General features: G+C 40.2%; 1 protein-coding gene across 3 annotated transcripts in view; it reads right to left on the bottom strand.

Moving 5' to 3' along the window:
• The window catches only part of TBCE (tubulin folding cofactor E), a 93,325-nt gene extending 87,747 nt beyond the window's left edge, over positions 1-5,578 (bottom strand). For 2 of the 3 annotated variants that reach the window (XM_068547573.1, XM_068547571.1), the window contains exon 1: positions 5,500-5,578. The gene's annotated coding sequence lies outside the window, so the exon portion shown is untranslated. Of the gene's footprint in view, positions 1-5,495 lie in introns of all 3 variants that reach the window. The other variant, XM_068547572.1, reaches the window with a different exon arrangement.
• Positions 5,579-16,677: the final 11,099 nt, after the last annotated feature.

Consider the following 16,677-nt stretch of genomic DNA (forward strand, 5'->3'; position numbering starts at 1 on the left):
TTTACAAAACTAGAACAAAAATCTTAAAATTTGTATGGAGACACAAAAGACCCTGAATAGCCAAAGCAGTCTTGAAGGATAAAAACAGAGCTGGAAGAATCAGACTCCAAGACTTCAGACTATACTACAAAGCTACAGTCATCAAGACTATATAGTACTGGCACAAAAACAGAAATACAGATCAATGGAACAGGATAGAAAACCCAGAGATAAACCCACGCTCCTATGGCCAACTAATCTATGACACAGGAGGCAAGGATATACAATGGAGAAAAGACAGTCTCTTCAATAAGTGGTGCTGGGAAAACTGGACAGCTACAAGTAAAAGAATGAAATTAGAACACTCCCTAACATCATAAACAAAAATAAACTTAAGAGCTTCCCTGGTGGCGCAGTGGTTGAGAGTCTGCCTGCCAATGCAGGGGACATGGGTTCGAGCCCTGGTCTGGGAAGATCCCACATGCCACGGAGCAGCTAGGCCCGTGAGCCACAATTACTGAGCCTGCGCATCTGGAGCTTGTGCTCCGCAACAAGAGAGGCCGCGATAGTGAGAGGCCGGCGCACTGCGATGAAGAGTGGCCCCCACTTGCCGTAACTAGAGAAAGTCCTCGCACAGAAACGAAGACCCAACACAGCAGTAAGTAAATAAATAAATAAATAAATAAATAAACAAATAAATGGATCATCACGTTTTAAAATAAATAAATAAATAAATAAACTTAAAATGGATTAGAGACCTAAATGAAGACCAGACACTATAAAACTCTTAGAGGAAAACATAGGAAGAACACTCTTTGACATAAATCAAAGCAAGATCTTTTTTGATCCACCTCCTAAAATAATGGAAATAAAAACAAAAATAAAGAAATGGGACCTAATGAAACTTAAAAGCTTTTCAAACAAAGGCAACTACAAACAAGACAAAAAGATAACCTTCAGAATGGGAGAAAATATTTGTAAACGAATCAACGGACAAAGGATTAATCTCCAAAATATATAAACAGCCCATGCAGCTCAATATTAAAAAAACAAACAACCCAATCCAAAAATGGGCAGAAGACCTAATAGACATTTCTCCAAAGAAGACATACAGATGGCCAACAGGCACATGAAAAGCTGCTCAACGTCACTAATTATTAGAGAAATGCAAATCAAAACTACACTGAGGTATCACCTCACACCAGTTAGAATGGGCATCATCAGAAAATCTACAAACAACAAATGCTGGAGAGGGTGTGGAGAAAAGGGAACCCTCTTGCACTGTTGGTGGGAATGTAAACTGATACAGCCACTATGGAGAACAGTATGGAGGTTCCTTAAAGAACTAAAAATAGAATTACCATATGACCCAGCAATCCCACTACTGGGCATATACCCAGAGAAAACCATAATTCAAAAAGACACACGCACCCCAGTGTTCATTGCAGCACTATTTACAATAGCCAGGTCATGGAAGCAACCTAAATGCCTATTGACAGACGAATAGATAAAGAAGATGTGGTACACATATACAATGGAATATTACTAAGCCATAAAAAGGAATGAAATTGGGTCATTTGTAGACACATGGATGGATACAGAGACTGTCATACAGAGTGAAGTAAGTCAGAAAGAGAAAAACAAATATTGTACATTAACGCATATATGTGGAACCTGGGAAATGGTACAGATGAACTGGTTTGCAGGGCAGAAATAGAGACACAGTTGTAAAGAACAAACATATGGACACCAAAGCGGGAAAGGGGGGGATGGGATGAATTGGGAGATTGGGATTGACATACATACACTAATATGTATAAAATGGTTAACTAATAAGAACCTGCTGTATAAAAAAAAAATGTATTTTGCTTAATCTTTTCTGATATTTGTTCTAAATTGTACCAAAATAATTGGCATGAGGTCTGAATTATCATTCACAGACTGACACCTGTCAAGTAGAAAACTCAACATCAACAGGAAACAGGCTTCACTGAGATTAGGAACTGTAGTCAGTAATCCTGGCTCAGGAACTTACAAGCAGTGAATCCTGACATTTGTTAACCTTTCTCTGTCATGAAGAACATAAGCAAGTATAAGACATGCACTTATAAGGAAATCAGAGTTTAATTAGAAGAGATAACTAACAGCAAACAATTAAGACCTATAATTAGTAATGTAAGGATCAAATTCAGTGATGAAGAAGAAACAGGTGGGTTAAGAGTGAGGAGGACTCCATGTGGAAACCATTCCCTGGTTAAGCTGACAGAAATGAGCAGCAGAAATTAAGAGAACAAGCTTTCCAGGTAGGGAAATGTTAGAGGGTTTCACTGACATTTTGGAGGTTCATGATGGGAGACTAAAGAAAGCGAAAATATAAGGGCAAAAAATGTCATTTGCTTTTAAATGACCACCTAAAATGTAACAACTTCTGAGTATTTATTAGCCCAATTTTAAAGAATCCCACCTGCCGTCCTTTTTAAAAAGAAATTTGTCATAAAATACACATTCCATAAAATTTATCACCTTAACCATTTTTAAGTGTACAGTTCAGTGGCATTAGATATATTCACAACGTTGTGCAATCAATCACCAAAACTTTTCCGTCTTGCAAAACTGAAAGTCTCTACCCCTGAAACAACTCCCCATAGCCTCCTCTCCCAGACCCCACCCTCCATTTCTATTAACCGGACTGCTCCAAATATCTCACAGAAGTGGAAGCACACAGTATTTCTCTTTGGTGACCGGCTTACTTCACTTAGCATAATATCCTGCTGTCCTCCATGCACGTCATAGCTAATGTCAAAGCCTGTGTCCAAGTTCTACTACATCCTCACAGTAGTTCCTTGGCCCTCACACACTGAATTGTTTCATCATTTTAAGCAGCGCCTCCAAAAAGCCTTAGGCTTTCTGAAGAGGCTGTAGACATGTCTTCTCTCTCAAACACCAATGACTGAAATCCACACCAAGCCCACAATTTTTATGATACAACTATATGAAGCAGAAATAATAAAATTAATGAACCAATCAGTGCCTTTTCTCTACACACTTTCAAATACCACCAAATCTTCCCAAATCACTCCTCCACAAATTCATTCCAGCTGCTCCTAATAACCAGCAAACTGTTAAATTCCCTCGTTTCTGGTAGCCTCTACCTATTTTCTGGGCAATATTCATTTCACACTTAATAATGTCTATCATGTTATTTTCTAATGGACTCTTTTGCACATTTCCCAGCAAAATGCTAAGGTAGGGAAAGTATCATATACTTTAAAAAAAATAAACTTTGGAGTGCTAAGTATACAGTAAATATTCTATTAAGCTGTATGATAAATTTACTTTAATAAACCAAAAAGGAAAAACATCAAAACCACCAGAAAATAGTAACAACTACTAGTTTTATTGTTGAACGTTTACATCTTATGAAAATAAGTACTGAGATGATCCAGGAAGCCTGTTAAAATCAGTAGCTTACAGGTAAAGACAATATTGTTCTGCAAGGTTAAGATTCTGATTAGATAAATTAAAAGGTTAACCACTATAAGAACAGAAGTAATGTATATAGAGTAACATATCTTCCAAACAAGTAGAAGGGAAAAAGTGAAGAGAGAAAACAAGACAAAACCTCAATTCAAAAAAAGGCAAGAAAAGAGAAAGAAAAAGCACAGAAAGTACAAAGTATCAGATGGCAAAAAAAAAAAAAGGCCAAATCCATTTTTTCAACAATTATATTATGGAGAGCTCACTAAAAGCCAAATATTGTTTTAGGCACTAGGGATACAGCTGTAAACAAAACACAGAAAAATAGCGGCTCTCATGAAACTTCTATCCTAGTGGGGTAAACAGTAATGAACCAGAAAAATGAATAAATCACATGGCAGGTCATATGGTAATAAGTACAAGGGCAACGAGTACAACGGAAATGTAAGGGAAGGCTATGTCAGGGGAGACCTCACTGAGAAGGTAATATTCAAAAAAAAAAAAAAAAAAACAGGAGGGAGGTAAGGGATTAAACCATGTGGACATTTTGACAAAGGAACTGCAAGTGTAAACATCCTGAGGTTAGGATGTGCCCGAGGCAACAACATAGAGCAAAGGGGGAGAGTAGCCAGAGATGAGATCAGAGGGAAAGCAAGGGCCAGGTCATACAGAACCTTGACGGCCCCTCTAAAGAATCTGGATTTTAATCTTAGTGAAATGGGTAGTCTGTGGAGGATTTTTTGAGAGAAGGGAGATAATCTGATTTTTTTTAAAAAAAGAATCACTCTACATGCGATGGAAAGACTGAAAAAAGAAAAAGCAGACTATTTAAGTGGCTACTGCAGAAATCCAGGCGAGAGATGACTGTAATTTGAATAAGGGAAGGTGCTGAGAAGGGCTTGGGAGTCTGGATAGACTCTGAAGGCCGAGTTCTTGGATCTGCTGATAGATTACATGTGTGGTGAGAAAGAAATGGGTCAAGGATGACGCCGAAGGTTTTACAGGCCTCAACAAATATCTCAGTAATGACAGTGAATGTAAGTACAATCAGCCTGCCAGTCAAAAGGCAGAGACTGTCCGCCTGGTTTAAAAAAAAAAAAAAATTCCCCATCAATATGCTAGTTACAAAAGCATACATAAAGGGACTTCCCTGGTGGCGCAGTGGTTAAGAATCCACCTACCAATGCAGGGGACACGGATTCAAGCCCTGGTCCGGGAAGATCCCACATGCCGTGGAGCAACTAAGCCCCGTGAGTCACAACTACTGAGCCTGTGCTCTAGAGCCCGCGAGCCACAACTACTGAGCCCACGTGCCGCAACTACTGAAGCCCGCGCGCCTAGAGCTCGTGCTCTGCAACAAGAGAAGCCACCGCAATGAGAAGCCCGTGCTCCGCAAAGAGTAGCCCCCGCTCGCTGCAGCTAGAGAAAGCCCGCGCACAGCAACAAAGACCCAACGCAGCCAAAAAAAAAAAATTATTTACAAAAAAAACCCTAAAAAGATGAAAACAGTTGAGCCAAGTATCAAATGACAATGGCCATGGATATATTAACTTCAGACAAAAGAGAAGTCTATTCTCACCCACAACCTAGAACAGTCCCCGGGTGGTAGTGAGTAATATGTAAAACCTGTAAACGTTCTCCACCTACTTAACGTTATTTCTCCTGCATCACAAATGTTAAAGGATTTGGACGGTCAGGGCTGTTTCTCTAACCTGACACCAAGTCGTGGGTCGCCTGTGCCAGTTTCACCTCTCGCAGAGTGACAAGTCAGTACGGCTTTTCTGTGAAGTGCAGTGCGGGGCTACCACTCCCGCTCGCCCACCGCGGGCCCCAGCCCGGGACACCGCTCGCCCCCACGGACGCCTCCTCTGGACCCGGCGCAGTTGGGTTCGCTCAAAGCCCCAGGAAGCAGGCAACGCCCGGCCACCTAGGAAGTTTCTAAAGGCAAAACAGACCGAGAGCCTCGCAGGCCTGCACCGGTCACGAGCCAGCCAGGAACGCACGGCTCCCTCCGCTCCCCAGACCCCGAAGAAGCTCACCTACCTGCGGTCCGCCAGGGTGGTCTGAGCGGCAGCCCCCGTCTCGCGTCTTGCCCCAGGGCAGCTTCCGGCTCTGGGCGGAAGTGCTCCTTTAGGAAGAGAGGAAGTCCCGCCCCCTCGGGAAGGAGCGGCGGCAGCTGGAGCTCAGTGGTAATTATCAGCTAGGGTCTGGGGAGCGGAAGGTGTGGTCAGAGCGCCCAAACCCAGCGGAGCTCGCCGCTCCTGTGCTGCTCAAGCGATTCCCCGAAACCCGGGATGACAGAACGACGCAAGGGACGCGCAGGTTCCAGTTTACTTGTTATCACGGAAGCGAGTTACAAGTCCTGTATGAGATTCAGTTCCACGTTCATTGAGAATCTACCACGTAGGAAGCCTGTGGTGTTCACAGAGAAGAATGTAGGGTTGATTCCACAAAAACTAGGGGAAGAAAATTAACTCGCTGAATCGCAAAGCAGGATGAAAGTAAATGCAGTAATAGAAAAAGCAAATTCCGTAGGCATGTTAATTTCTAAGAGTTTTCTCGTATCTCAAGAGTTGTGAGGATCAAATGAGATGATACATAAATCAACGTTTAGCTGTGGAGCCTGGTACATGATTAAAGCATATAATACCCATAGTATTGTTATCGTTGGTGAAAATAAAAGAGGCCTTTAACCCAACCAAAGGGAAATTGAATAACACTTCAGGGAGGTAGCCTTCAAGCTGAATGTTAAATTTAAGCCGAATTTCAGCACATACAGATACCAATTATGAAGCTGTAGAAACTGCTTTTGTTGATTAATGAAACGGCATAGGCTAAAAAAACTTGTTCCAAAAAACAAACTTTCAGAAGCTTTATTGTTTGAAATCATATGAGTAATAATGGAACATCCCAAGTCTGCCTGGCAGAGCTGAGTCCTGGGGATCATTTTGACACTTTGCCAGCCCAGGCATAGTGCTTCAAATAAGAAATTTTCAGATATAACATTCCACATTTATTTTAGCTTTATGGTTTTCAAGGATACATGACCTTGGAGTCGGCTTCACAGCTCAGGCCTGAGCCTGCTTAATTCTTATCTATTAATACACTCCACCAAATCCTATGCTATGTCTGCCTCTTCCTTTTTTTTTTTTTTTTTCTTCCAGTTAAACTCCCCTAGTTCCTTTGGTGGGTGGTTTTCCTTGTTTCAGCAACTTAATAAATTTTGTTAGACTACAGGTTTGACTCAGGTGGCTTTATCAGATGGGCTTTATCACTATTTATTTTGATCAAGCCTCCTGTACTCATGAAGGTTGGAGGACAACTTTGGCCCCAACTTAGACAAAAACTGAAGCAGAATAAAGGTAAGTTATTTATTGACATTCAGCTGTGTCCTGAGAAGAGCTGTGCACTTTCTAACTGGAGAGTTTTAAATTATCTTCCGGCAGAGAATGGCCACACTTTTTGAAGATTATTGGCATCCACCAAATTCAGACCAGCCCCACAACAGATATAGGAAGCATGCACCTTCCTTTTCTTTGTAAAATATTTTCCTGTCTCCACTGAGTTGTGACAGTACTTGCCTGGTTTTGCCTAGAGTGAAAGAATGATCCCTCTCTGCTCTGTCCTTTTCTCGAGACATTGATCCTGTGCACTGCTGCCTCAACCATGTTATCTCCTTGAAGTGCTTTCTCTGCTAAAGTTTTTCCCTAAAAGAGATCTATATACCCTGTCTCTCATTCCTCACCCTCCTCTCACTTTAATCTTTTTCAGCCTGGCCTTCTGGCTTCTCTCTTCCCTCCAGTTCTTCCACAATTATCTTTCAAATATCACCACTGACTTCAGATCACCAAAGTGGTTTCTTAGTCCTCATATCCCTTGATTTCTCTATAGCATAGGTTGATAGGGTTACTTATCCCCCTTTGTTGTAAAGATCATATTTAAAGCACTGTCTCAAAAAAGTGCAAACTTAAAATATCAAATATTTGTAATGCAATTTATTTTAAGTCTCATCATTCATGCATCAGGTAAATAAGTGCCAGCTCTGCACCAAACACTATTTTTAGGCACTGGAGATCTAGCAGAGAAAAAGAGATGCAATGTTCCGGTTCTGGACAAATGTATATCTTAATGGTATGAGACAGATGATATATAAATAAAATGAATAAGATAATTTCAGATTATCTGGAAACAGATGGTTCTGTGATAATATGTTACAAACTGAAAGTAGGAAGTAAGGGGAGGATAACTTTCAAGGTGACATTTGAACTGACAGCTGCAAGATAAGAAGGATCAAGCAATGTAAAGAAAAAAAACTGGAGGACGATCTTTCTAGGTCTATAGGTAAACAGGAGTGGGAAGCAGGGCTGAGGGAGAATTAAGAGGGTCACTTACGGTGAATTCCCTGGCGGTCTGTGGTTAGGACTTGGCGCTTTCCCTGCCAAGGGGCCTGGGTTCCATCCCTGGTTGGTGAGCTAAGATCAGCAAGCCGAGTGGCCAAAAAAAAAAAAAAAAAAAAAAAGAGCGGTCACTTACAAGCTATTGTAGTCATTTCATCTGGGGCACAAAAGGAAATGGTGGTTTAAACCAGAGAGGTTGGAGCAAAACTGGAAGACTGTGGGGTCACCACTGCTGAGAAGTCAAGCTAGATGAGAAGAGAGAACCATTCGCTAGATTTCACAAAATAAATGTCAGTGTCGCTAACTAGAGCAGTTTTGGTAGAGTAGCAGCCTCAGGAGCCAGACTGCAGTGAGCTGAAGTGGAAAGGAGGTTGAGGGAGCACAGCTAAATGACTCTTCAAAGAAGAGACCTTCTAATTGCCGTACTGATTGAACGTTTTTCAGTCAATATCCTATCGGGTATCTCTACTGCATTACACTTGAATGGTTCACTCCTTGAAACCACATGCTTTCTTTCCAGTGATTATTTTTTGGTTTTGTTTTTCTTTTCTTTTCTTTGTTGTGGTCGTTGTCATTGACCGGGAGTTAAAAAATAACTTTGGAAATCTGATGACAGCTATCCACATACATGCAAATTTCACAGATAATTTCAGGGAGTTAATTAACCCTTTGAAGACAGTTAATGGGCCCCAGAGACGTCCATGGATCACAGATTAAGAACCTCCCCTCTTTTCAATTAGCTGGTCTCTTCCTTCATGGTTTCCTTATTCCTTTAATTGTTCCCTCCTTGATAACTGTCCTTGATTACTGCTCTTCTTGGGCTACATCCTCTCTCAGTGACTACATCTACTGTCTTGATTTTTGTCACTGGGACCATGACACCTATTTTACTTTTTAAAAAAAATTTGTTTTATTGAAGTAAGGTTGATTCACAATGTTAATTTCTGCTGTACAGCAAAGTGATTCAGTTATACATATGCATACATTCTTTTTCATATTCTTTTCCATTATGGTTTATCACAGGATATTTAACATAGTTCCCTGTGCTGTAGGGCCTTATTGTTTATCCATTCTCTTTTTTTAAAAATAAATTTATTCATTTATTTATTTATTTTTGGCTGTGTTAGGTCTTCATTGCTGCACGTGGGGTTTTCTTTAGTTGCAGCAAGTGGGGGCTACTCTTCGTTGTGGTGCGCGGGTCTCTCATTGTGGTGGCTTCTCTTGCTGTGGAGCACAGGGGCTCTAGGTGCGTGGGCTTCAGTAGCTGTGGCATGCAGGCTCAGTAGTTGTGGCGCACAGGCTTAGTTGCTCTGCGGCATGTGGGATCTTCCTGGAGCAGGGATCGAACCCGTGTCCCCTGCATTGGCAGGCGGATTCTTAACCACTATGCCACCAGGGAAATCCTGTTTATCCATTCTATATATAATAGTTTGCACGTGCTAATCCCAGACTCCCAATCCAGTCCTCCCCCATCCAACCACAAGTCTGTTCTCTATGTCTGTAAATGTTTTGTAGGAAAGTTCATTTGTGTCATTTTATATTCCACATATAAGTGATATCATATGGTATTTATCTTTCTCTTTCTGACTTACTTCACTTAGTGTGATAGTCTCTAGGTCCATCCATGTTGCTGCAAATCCATGTTCATTCTTTTTTATGGCTGAGTAGTATTCCATTGTGTATACATACCACATCTTCTTTGTTCATCTGTCGATTGACACTTTGGTTGCTTCCATGTCTTGGCTATTGTAAATAGTGCTGCTATGAACATTGGGTGCATGTATCTTTTTTGTTTGTTTTGGGTTTTTTTGGCTGCAATGCATGGCTTACGGGATCTTATTTCCCTGACCAGGGATTGAACCTGGGCCAAGGCAGTGAAAGTGCTGAGTCTTAACCACTGTTTGCCAGGGAATTCCCAACTATTTTTAGTTTTTTGAGGAACTTCCATACTGTTCTCCATATTGGCTGCACCAATTTACATTCCCACCAGCAGTGCAGGAGGGTTCCCCTTTCTCCACACCCTCTCCAGCATTTGTTTTTTGTAGACTTTAATGATGGCCGTCCTGACCGGTGTGAGGTGGTACCTGACTGTAGTTTTGATTTGCATTTCTCTAATAATTAGAGATGTTGATCATCTTTTCATGTGCCTGCTGGCCATCTCTGTGCATGATGCCTACTTTAGTACACAAGCCCTTTGGAGTTGTAGGGTAACGTAAAAGAAAATCAAGATCAGTTAAACCCATTCAATTTCCGGAGATTTATTTGATTTCACAGTGTCTTACTGGACACCATAGGAGTTGAGGCTATGAATAATTGTTCATAAGGACATCCTGAAAAAGATTTATATAAGAAAAAAAATCAAAAGCTAATTCTTTTATTGTAACATTTTACAATCTTCTTCCGTATCTGTCCTCCTCACAGCTCCATCCCAAGGAGGAGTCAGCCTTCCACAGGGGACTTCACAGCGGCAGAGGTTTATCATACCAAGTTCTCTGCAGCCTTCTTCTAAGGAACTTTTGGTACCTTCTGATGTGCAACTTTTCATCTTGGCATGTGGTTGTGAAGGTTAACTTTATGTGTCAACTTGGCTAGGCCATTGTACCCAGATATTTGGTCAACACCAGTCTCAATGTTGCTGTGAAGGTATGTTTTAGATGAGATCAACATTTAAATCAGCAGACTTTTGGGCTTCCCTGGTGGCGCAGTGGTTAAGAATTCGCCTGCCAATGCAGGGGACACGGGTTCGAGTCCTGGTCTGGGAAGATCCCACATGCCGCGGAGCAACTGGGCCCGTGAGCCACAACTACTGAGCCTGCGCGTCTGGAGCCTGTGCTCCGCAACAAGAGAGGCCGCGATAGTGAAGAGGCCCACGCATCGTGATGAAGAGTGGCCCCCGCTTGCCGCAACTAGAGAAAGCCCTCGCACAGAAATGAAGACCCAACACAGCCATAAATAAAAATAAATAAATAATTTTAAAAAAAAAAGAGCTACACTTTAAAAAAAAAAATCAGAAGACTTTGAGTCAAGCAGATTGCCCTCCGTCATGTGGGTGAGCCTCACCTAACTGGTTGAAGGCCTTAAGTGACAAAGACTAAGGTCCCCCGAGGAAGAGAGAATTCTGTTTTTCCTGAAACACATGGCCATGCAACATGGGGAAAATATCAAGTTTCTTTTCATGAAGTAGAAGTGAGGGATGACTGTTAGGAAGATAAACAACAACAGCTGCCATAGATTCAATTCAATATCTCCTCAGATCTCTCCAGTGATACTACTTACAGATTATGGTTTGTCTTATTTTGTTTTAAGGTGTTCTCTGTTTTTTCTGTTTCCTCTAATTTGAGTTTTTCTATATTTTTCTTGTTTCATTTTGTTTTTGCTTTTTTTTTTTTTACCTTGGTCTTTCTCTGTCATACTGCAGGTATTCTATAAATGTGTGGGAGTTTCTGGTTGTCCATTTGTGTTTAAGACAGAATGAGGCATGAGAAATGCTAAATGTGAGCTAATGGGAGCTCAGCTTTTCCAAGCAGGGCTGGCTGGCTGACTGGTAAGTTTCAATGTCATGTGATTGGGAAGGGAGCAGCCATGATGCTCCAGGAAGGCTCCCTGATGCCAGAACAGAAGAATGTAGCTCTTTGACACCAATACCTTTCCTATTTGCTCAAATTCTTCCCAGAAACTCACTTCTACTTCTCTAAAAAGATGTCTTACTCTTTTGCTTGAGGATAAAATATCTGGCAGTGATGATTTAGTTTGCCCATTGGGGTGTAAGGAAGAGGTAGCATGGGGAGATGTACCCTTCCATTTACAGACTATCAATTAATTTCTGTTTTCATCCATATTTATCTCTCCAGTCCTCTTTGTTGACAAGTATAGAGCTGTTCCAGTTAGTTTCCTATTACCACAAACTTACTGGCTTAAACAACATATATTTATTATATAGAGTTCTGTAGAAGTCCAACACTTCTCAAGGTATCAGCAGGGCTGTGTTCCCTTCTGGAGACTCCAGGGGAGAATCTGTTTCCTTGTCTTTATAGTTACTAGAAGCCACCTGCATTCTGTGGCTTGTGGTCCCCTTCCTCCATGTTCAAAGGCAGAAACGGTGGGTTGAGTCCTTCTCATCACACCACTCTGACTTTGGTTCCAATGTCACATCTCATTCTGACTCTCCCCTTCTGCCTCCTTCTTCTCCTTTGAGGAAGCTTGTAGTTACCGGTGGGTCCACCTGGATAATGCAGGATAATCTCCCTATTCTGAGATCATCGATTAGCAACCATAATTTCTCTTCAACCTTAATTCCCCTTTCCCATGTAATCTAATCTATTCACCAGCTCTGAGGATGAGGACGTGGACATCACTGGGGGTCCATTATTCTGCCAAGTACTTTCAGTTCTCCTGAGCCTGCTGGGTCCTGTTTCAGCCACAACCCCTTCTCTACATAGCCTTAGCTCTGGCCATATCCCCACTGCTTACATCAATCAGCAGTCTTTCTGCTTTCTGTATTCCAGACATTTTTTGGAATTTCTCATCCACTAACAAAGCCCTTCCAATTCTCAAGGTTATTTTGATATTTTAGCCTTTTTATTCTTTTTCTTTCCTTTTAGTATTCTCTCAAGAGGGAGAAAAGATAAACACGTACTCAGTCCAGCATCTTGAAAAGGACGAATGTTCTTTTTTCACTCCCTTCTTGCAGGGCTAGCAGAAAATTTAATCTCAGTCAGTGTTAGGGCCTCCTTACCTCTCAACTGCAGGCATCAGACTCCATTGGCAGGTTTATTATTGAAGCCAACAGTGATCCCTCAAAGCCTGGCACTTTTCTGCTTCCCTGTCTCAGGAAGAAAGCTGGAATGTTACTGTCTAGTCCATCCTCCATGAAGTCTTGCTCACCTCCTACAGTACTACCAACCACCATGGGAACTTCTGGCTTTTGTTCCCTTCCCAGGAATCTCTCCTCTCTCCTCTGTTCTGTTTGCCCTTAAAGTCACTGCTCCTTTTCTCTGTGTCTCCCTTCCAGTACACCTAGCCTGATCTCTTCAACAGGCTCAGGTTGTAGGAAAATTAATTCAGAAAGGAAGTGTTTTACAAGAGCCTTCTTTTAGCTTTATCATCATAATAATTCCCTGAGGCAAGAAAGTACAAAATGGACTGGGTACCTTTCTGTAACTAAAGATGGAAAAAATAGAGGGAAAAGAACACGAATATATAAAAATTATCTTGCTACTATATATTGTACGTATAGTATACAGATAGTTTTGCCACATTAAATCACTGAACTGTGACTTAATCAATTCATATTGATGAACATTTGTTACTTTTTTTCTATTACAAATAATGCTGCAGGGACTTCCCTGGTGGTTCAGTGGAGATCCCACGTGCTTCCCGGCCAAAAAACCAAAACATAAAACAAAAGCAATATTGTAACAAATTCAATAAAGACTTTAAAAATGGTCCACGTCAAAAAAAAATCTTAGAAAAAAACAAATACTGCTGCAATGAATATACTTTTATGTACATTTCTGTACAACTAAGGGAGTATATCTTAAGAATATACTCCCTCTTCAAAATGTAAAACAAAGGTACCATATGACTCATCTAGGTATTTAACTTTCTTAGTTGGCTTGGGCTGCTGTAATAAAATACCACAAATCGAGTGGTTTATACAACAGAAATTTATTTGCTCACAGTACTGGAGGCTGGAAGTCCAAGATTAAGGTGCCAGCTGATTTGATTCCTGGTGAGGGCTCTCTTCCTGGTTTGCAGGTGGCCACCTTCTTACTGTGTCCTCACATGGTGTAAAGAGAGAAAAGGGCTCTCTTGGGTCTTTTTTTTTTTTGGCCGCACGGCATGTGGGATCCTAATCCCCCAACCAGGGATTGAACCTGTGCCCCCTGCATTGGAAGCACAGAGTCTCAACCACTGGACCTCCACGGAAGTCCCCTTGGGTCTCCTCTTGTAAGGAAATTAATCCTATTGGATCAGATTCCCACCATTATGACCTCATTTAACCTTAATTACTTCCATAAAGATCCATCTCCAAATACAGAGATACTGGAGCTTGAGGCTTCAACATATAAATTTTGGAGGGACACAAACATTCAGTCCATAATATTACCCAAGAGAAATGAAAATATATAGCCACAGAAAAACCTGGACACAAATGTTCATAGCAGCATTATTCATAAAAGCCAAAAAGTAGGAACAATCCAAATGTCCATCAACCGATGGCTGGATAAACAAAATGTGGTATTTTCATATAATGGACTATTATTCAGACTTAAAAATTATTGAAGTTATGATATAAGTAGTATGGATGAACCTTGAAAACATTATGTTAAGTGAAAGAAGACAGTCACAAAAGACCACGTAGTACATGATTCCACTTATATGAAACAACCAGAATAGGCAAGTCTATAAATACAGAGAGTAGGTTAGTGACTGCCTCGGGTGGGGGTTAGGGGTGGAGTGGGGGAAATGGGAGTCAGTGCTAATAGTGATGGTGGTTTCTTTCAGGGGAAACAAAAATATTATCAAATTAGATTGTGGTGATGATTGCATAACCCCATGAATATACTAAAACCCACTGAATTGTATCCTTTAAAAGAATTATGTGGTGTGTGAGTCAATAAAGCTGTTTCTAAAAAATTATATATAAGTATAAATATATATACATATATATGTGTGTGTATATATAAGATGAGAAGCAGATTACAGGGAGCGTTGACTGTGAAGCTAAAGTGTTTGTCCTAAAAGGAAATGATTTGTGAATAGAGGCTTAAAGTGAAAGCAAATTAATTAAGATTAGTTTGGCAGTTCTGTGCAACATGGGCTGAAGGAAGAGAAGGGATTCCAGTAAAACAAGTTAGGTGACATTAATTATCCATATATGCTATGATGATACTCCAAGGCAGGAGGAAATGATTGGTTTGATCTTTTGTTTGTTGCAGCAGTTACTAGCTAAATGATACTGTCTGAGCCATGATGTAACACAGTAAACTGCAATAAATTCTCCCAACAACTTCCTCATTAAAGTGATAGTCATGGGACTTCCCTGGTGGTCCAGTGGTGAAGACTCCGTGCCTCCAATGCAGGGGGCGCAGGTTCGATCCCTGGTTGGGGAACTAAGATCCCACAGGCCGTGCAGCGTGGCCAAAAAAATAAAATGAAATAAATTGATAGTCATAGGTGACTTGTGGTCTCAATAAATCGAAAATTTCTCCTAATATTAATGACATTCTTTTGCTGAATCCTCTCCTGGTTTCCTCTGAACTACCAGGAATTATATTCAAAATTTTTCTAAGCCTTATAATAGTGTCTAAAATTATATATTTTATATCTTTAGTGCTAAGTCATTTAGTGAATGCTGTCATTTTATTTTCGTTCTTCTTCGATCCAGAGCTTTACAAACTTAAATTGGCCAGGTTTCAGGATTCAATAAATTGAACAAACTTAAAAAAAATTATGCTTTCATGTCTGTTATCAAACCACAAATGCATTTTCATAAACCGTATTAGAAAATCTATTAGTTTGCCTCTTAGAATAGCTACTTTGTTTTGTTTCAAAGGGCTTATCATTATTTGTTTCAATAACCTTCTGCTTCATTTTCAGTTTTCTTTAGTTTGACTTTTTGACTTTATCTGTCCACTTTAATAAATCATTTCTTTCTTGTAAAATATGGACAGCTGTTAGAATATAATTTACTAAAGCTAAATCTTTTTAAATTTTTTACTTTTCAAATATTTAACTATTCCCATTTTGCAATTTCTATTATGTGACTTTACAAGTTTTGGTGAGATTTACAAATTACTTTTGTAGCTTACCATTAGTACTGCTTTGCCCATTGAGGTCTAAATAGCTTCCATTATCCACTATACCAATTTTCAATTCTTCAGATATATTTTTCTTTCTGTACAGTAACAAATATAATTCAAAGAAAATAAGTGGGTCATTCTCCTTAAGCATAGAGTGCTTTATAAACAACATGCATGACAAGGCAGGTAGTGCTGCAAATGTTTCCCAGATATCTCTATGACAAGATGCCCATTAAACATTCTACACAATTAACTTTAACTAATGGGTTAATATGGAAATTTGTATTACTGATTTTTGCTTATTGCACGTACTATTATAATCTTTACCAAGAGTATAGTAAAATTATGCCACACAACTGTAAGGTCCAATATTGTCAATCACATAAAAGCTGAGGTTGCATCATTACAAGATTTAATGAAATATCCAAAGCAAGTGTGCAGTTAGCCAACTGGAGGTGGTGGGAAGTTGAGGAGCCAAATGCCAATTGCATTCTGAGTTCATATCATTGTAGGGTTCGTTATCATGAGTCCTTTTCTGTATTCCATCCACCAAATATCAGCCCTGCATGTATGGCAATAAAGGCTGTTCTAAGTGCCATAGTGAAAGTGAAAAGGAAGTGAAAATGGAAAGTAAGGGACAGATAAGAGACATCTCAAACGACAAGTCTATAGGACTTGGGAGGACTGGATAGGAGGCAAGGGTAAGAAATAAAGACACTCCTGGATCACTTTAAGAATGACAATGGTGATAGAAGAGGCGGGGGTAGAAGTGGTTTCATTCCATTATTTGGCTTGGTAAAGGGATAGGGAGGGAGGTATAAGTTGGTTTTAAATATGTTGATTTCAAGCTGATAACAGAAAACTCAGATGAACAGTTAAAATATAGGACTTCAATATGAGGAGGTCAGGGTTTTGATACAATGGTAATTATGGACAAAATTGAAAGTAAACAGTCTAAGAATGCTTTCAGAAGGGAAAACATTAAGAATCATTACAGAAAAAATTAGAGGTAGAAGAAC

This window comes from Eschrichtius robustus, chromosome 7 (assembly GCF_028021215.1).
Source record: "Eschrichtius robustus isolate mEscRob2 chromosome 7, mEscRob2.pri, whole genome shotgun sequence".
Classification (NCBI taxonomy): Eukaryota; Metazoa; Chordata; class Mammalia; order Artiodactyla; family Eschrichtiidae; genus Eschrichtius; species Eschrichtius robustus.